Raw genomic sequence first — 5,669 nt, 5'->3', positions numbered from 1 at the left:
CGTTTCAGAAAGGCGGGGCATAGAGGAGAAACAATAATGTACAGTATGTGGAAACCATACTTAAACCAACCTTAAACCGCATAAACACATTGCATTACACCAAATACACAAAATAATGTTCTTTTTAGCAACATCATATCACCCCTTTAAAGCAGTGTTTCAGTGCAGCTACAGCTGTAAAAATTTCACAAAGCTAGTCAGAACATTCTGTTTTTGCTTCAAATTGGTTATTTTTTATTTTTTTTTACCCAGTCATTTAAAAATAACACATTTTAGAGCTGTAACGACAATACTGTGAAACAGTGATATTTTTGCTTAAGGTTATCATACCGTCAAAATCTCATACCGGCCCATGCCTAGTGTTAACTAGGGTTGGGTTGACAATATTAAGTTTGATGAACTGATATCAGTTCTTAAATTCCAAGGTCAGTCTTTTAGTTATGCTGTTTTCTGTTGTTTTTCTGTTTTCTGTGTGAACAAAACATCATTACTTTAACTTGCCGTCTATCCAATAATCATCTTTTTTTGATGTACTGCTAGTTATAGCTTGAAATCAACATGAATGAACATCAGAAAGTATGTTCAAAGAAATGGTACTACATACTGAAATGTATCATGTCCTATGTAATCGCTCAATCAGTGATTTAGCCGCAGCAAGATGTCAGTAAAAACAGCTTGTATAATAACATGAAACATAACGTTACATTTACCCCAAGAAATGCCCATAGCTCATTAGTTAGCTAGAACAAATGACTCTATAGAGGAGCATTTTACTAAATATATGCAATATATTTGTTATTTATTATTCTTTGACTTAACCTGTAAGTAAGGTTTTTACTACAGAGTATGTTAGTGCATGATTTGACTTATATGATTAATGTATGTTTGAATAAAAGTTTTTGACAGCCCCTGTTTTAAATGTTTGTTTCAGCAACAAGTTGGAGTAGAAACATAATTATGTAAATAAATAGATATGAAGTTATACAAAAATATGTGCAGTTTAAATCTTTGTATATAACTCAGTTGAGATTATTTGCTTATTGCTTACCTTACATGTAATTCAGTTTTTTTTTTTGTACACAGTTGAGTGCTGATCATTATTTCTCATTATATCTCATTATTATGAAGTTGTACTGTACCTAATATATCCAAACAAATCAATATTGAATCAAATTTAAAGTTTTTGAATCCGAAACAAATGCGTCAATTAGGGCTGTCACGATATTAGGTTTTTCACACCACGGTTATTGTGGCCAAAGTATTTCACGATATTGATATATCGCGATATCTATAGAAACCTTGAGGAACCAGCCAAATTAATTTTTACTTTATTTCGTTTTTCTCTTTACCCAATGAACATAAGGATACTCTGGCTTTCTCGGTCCTCTTTGAAGCTCCCTATGAAATAACAAGAGAGAAAATAGTGTCAAGTTCAACAGTATGATGAATAAATATTAACACCAAAACTGATAATTTAACCTGTTAACTTGCGTACCTGTATTTTAATCTCTTTAACCTATAGTTAGTCATGCAGTTAACACGTTTCTAATTCTGTTTTAATGTGTGTCTAGAACGGCCGCGGATGAGGCATTAAGTGCATGGCACTGCAACCAACTTAACATTTTACAGAGTTTAATGTGGTCGCTCAGTTTTTCTAGATCAGTTTTAATCGTGTAATAGATTTGAACAAAGAAATCAAGTGCTACGCACATGTATTGGCCATGACTTGATTTAGAATACAAATACAAAAATTAGACGAGTAAAGAAAACGCGGCACTTATTAAAAGAATCACCCCTTTATTTAAATATATGAACACCGGAAACTGCTGTTAACAGGTTAATGTAACGTTTCCCATTCCATGACTAGTAAAATAATGGCAACTTACTGTTTGAACATGGTTCTTCTCAGAGTAGCGCGGCTGCGTCTTCTTGTTTAACAGGTGTCAGCATTAAGGCGCAATACTGCCACCTGGGAGGTCAACCAGGTACTGGCGCTGGATTAGGCTATTTGCGTGTTGTTATCATAAGTGTCCTGTGCATTTTAAATATTGTGGTTCTCGTCAATACCGGCATATCGCGACACCCCTAGCGTCAATACACAGCCCTAGTGTTACCTCTACCATAAGTTCAAAAGTCTCTGCAGCCATTGAAACTATTACAAGAAACGGTTGAATATCCTAATTCGAGTAATGGCTTTAATCAGTGGTTTCATTTCCTGTTTTCATTATCTGTCTGTGCTTATCTGAATGTGTGGATGGATTTTTGAATTAAGTGTTTTTTTTTTTTTAATAAAATCCTGCTGATACGCGATCACTGCAACGCTCTAGTTAGTGCACTTTTTTGTTTGACTTAAAGTGGTGGTTCACTGGGTTTTTTCTAGGCTTGATTGTGTTCATGGGGTGCAAAGTGTATAATTGGAAGTTACAGTTCTTTGTTGGAGCTGAGCTGAATGAGAGAGAGAGAGAGAGAGAGAGAGATGCAGAGCGTGTGCAGAGCAGGGGGACGCGAGGAACAATATTAAGAACCGCTGCTTTAGAACATTGATTTTGAAACTTGTGAATCCATTAGAATCGTTAGAAGACAGAATCGCGATTCATATATGAACAGATTTTTACGTGCACCTCTAGTTTTCTCTTCCATTTCTAGTTTTCTAGAGCAGCGCAGCATGGCATCGCCCCCTTTGCTGCCTTTGCCCGAGTGCGGGGTTTATCTGGGTTTGTGATGTCACGAATCCGGGAAGTAACTTGTTGTAGTCCCTACCAGCCGTTTTTGTAGGCATTAAACTGCCAGAATTTTAAAAGACTATATCACCGTTTGCATTGAACATTCAGCTTTGTAACTTTGCAGATATTGTTTATGCTCAAACAGCAACATTACACACTAACTAATGTTAAAAAAGTGAAATCGCAATGAACCACCCCTTTAAATAAGATGCAGTAGCCTCATCATATCGGCATGAGTTTAGAGGCCTTCAGTTTATGGTGTAAATTTGCATTGCATTTTTGACACCGATTGCTAACTTATCCTGGGTATATGGCTATGCTCCCTCTGCTGAGGAGGGATTGTCACATTCATTAGCGAACAGCTTGCCTTGACTTGCTGCGCTGATCCTTTAAGATATTTTTATTTATGCTCGGTTGCCAAGAATGAGAAAACGAGCAAAACAACTTGCATATGTACATGGAGTCTGCCAGTTGTCAAAGGTGATGTCAGATGTGGATAAGGCGACGCTTTACTTATGCAAGACTTCAGCCCTTGTCTGTTGGCTTGTGACAGAAATAACCTGTAGCCATAAAGTCATCACCATACGTTCTCTTTCAAAGTGAGTGAGCCTCCTTGGCCGGAATGCCCCCTTCTTCTGGAATTAGTGTGGCATTTCGCACTTCTGAGATGCAGAGTGCAGGCTCAACCCACTTATCACTTGCTGGAATAACATCTTTGTCAGTTTCAGATTTGGCACTCAGTGTTTATTGGCTTAGTTTGGGCTGTAAAATCTGTCAAGCGCCGGCCAGCACGCTGCTGTGATGCCGGGGAATGTCACATTGGTTTTGCTATGCTGTCATTGGCTGTGGAATACAGACACTGTTGCTCGCTGGTGGCGGAGACTGTCAGCTATGCAGTTTTGCTCGACCATGCGTGGTTCGACTGATAATGCCACCATTGAGTGGGGTTAAAGCTTCCCTAGATTGAAAAGAGATCCCGGTACCCAGCTGTGGCTTACCAGCTGTTCTGCGAGCCGGCCAATTGTAATCATTGCATAATGCACGTTAGAAACCACCGAATCCTTGAACGGTTTTCTCCCTAACAGCTCTAGAATTGTCTGCTGCATGTATACGTGTAACATTAGCATGTCTCCTGGCTAGAATGTGTATTATTTACTGTAGAAACCGATTTTAATTGCTTCGCACCTTTAGATGGGACAGATGAAGGATGCTGGGAATGATAATGCCGTCTGCCTTCCCTCCAAGGTATCTGGATGCTCATTGTGCCTTCTTTAGACATCCGCTTTCAACATTTCATCACAAGCTTCTGTGGTCCTCTTGTGAGAGCTACCTTAGAAGTAATAGATGTGAGTTTATTATGGGTGCACTGATCACTATCAGGCCCATGAAAATGGTCTTATTGATTGCTCCCTCAGGAGGGTATGACAGTCCTGGAGACCTTAGTTCTTTTTGTGTGGTGTATGGTGGGGTGAATTTATTTTTAAGTGATAGGTAAAAATAGAAAGGTTCTTAGAGATACTATTCAGTGTGTGGCAACCACCACTTGCGCAATAACCCAGAAAATCTTGTTACCGTCATTCTGTGAGACTTGCTTCCTGTTACCAGGGAACACTGTGCACATGATTCCAAACATCAACAAAGGAAGGAATGAGACCCCCTCTCGAGCACAAAGCTCTTATTCACTGCCCCCTCAAATAGATTTTTCTCTCTTTTCATTGAGTCAATTTCAGTCGAGTCTAGTTATGATTTTGGCCATTACTTGCACTCTTGGCCATGTTCATTGCAGGCTTTTTTATTTTTAAGTATGGCTTGAGTGGGATGCGGAGATCTGCACGAGTACGTTCAATTCATTTGCCGACGCATTTGACAACCTGAAACTGTGTCGAATAGGAGGTTTGTGGTCGCACGGCAGCGCTTATTCATTTCAGTATTTTAAGCTGCTGTTAAAATGCTCTGCTTTGTCACATTCAAAAGATTTCAACATGAGCCAACTTGGATGTGAAGGCAAGTGATGACACCCTTTTGCAGGCACATCAGATAAGACGTCAGTGTTATCCCAGGGACTCGACCTTCTCTGAAAGGACTCGGTTGGTGTGCTAGCATGTGTCACAGAGCTCTGGCTATGAGTAGACATGAATCAAGCTTTTGCTTTCACCACCATGTTTCACTGCTTCTGACTTGCGTCTCCATCTAGCATTTCACAAAATGACATCCTAATGCAATTAACCCGTCACCCCCCTAACCACTGGCATTTATCCTTGAACATGAAAACCCGCTGGCCTGGTGATTAGCTCTATATTTCACCTTGTGGTTGTTCTTGTGTATAGTGATTGGCTCTGCTCTTATGACAGACTGCAGGGTGGCTGAATCAGACCTACCGCCTGGATTGTTGGTTTAATTCTCACAGCTCACCATGTAGCCCTTTGTTGCAGGGGATTATTGGTGTTTTTCTCCTATCGTGCTCATTGTTTACTTGGGTTTGTGAGGCCGGGTTGCCACTAAAGAACCTCCTGTACGTCATGTGTTTGTGTTGTCTTGCAAGCAGTGTTAATTTCATTGACGAATAATTTTCGTCAAACGGCATTTTTTTTCACCAACGATAATGAACTAAAACTCCATTTGAATGACAAAAACTATGACGTAAATCTATTGACATTTTCGTCAACGAATAAACACGAGACGAAAATGTTAGGGAGGGATGATTTGGGAAGAGATTAATTCAATTTCAGAATGAATCTGCTGCGTGGTTCGGAGGTTAGATGCATACATATGAACCGGCGGGACATAAGCTAACATACACTTGCTGCACGTCGCATAAAACTTTCAAAAATGTCAATATGTGGGAGTAAGAGAAGAGCAGACATAAATCTGAATCTGACGACGCAAGAGAGAACTCAATTCGGTCCGGTTTTCTGAGCGCAGACACTGAAGCATACACACACAGAA

The 5,669-nt window shown here is 39.6% G+C and overlaps 1 protein-coding gene across 1 annotated transcript in view; it reads left to right on the top strand.

Moving 5' to 3' along the window:
- LOC107750356 (catenin alpha-1) overlaps positions 1-5,669 on the top strand; it is a 108,537-nt gene that overhangs the window by 2,842 nt on the left and 100,026 nt on the right. The gene's annotated exons all lie outside the window — the stretch shown is intronic.

This window comes from Sinocyclocheilus rhinocerous, unplaced genomic scaffold, assembly GCF_001515625.1.
Source record: "Sinocyclocheilus rhinocerous isolate Xijiao unplaced genomic scaffold, SAMN03320098_v1.1 scaffold1053, whole genome shotgun sequence".
Classification (NCBI taxonomy): domain Eukaryota; kingdom Metazoa; phylum Chordata; class Actinopteri; order Cypriniformes; family Cyprinidae; genus Sinocyclocheilus; species Sinocyclocheilus rhinocerous.
Note: the sequence above shows the minus strand (reverse complement) of the source record. Positions and strands in the feature narration are given on the sequence as shown.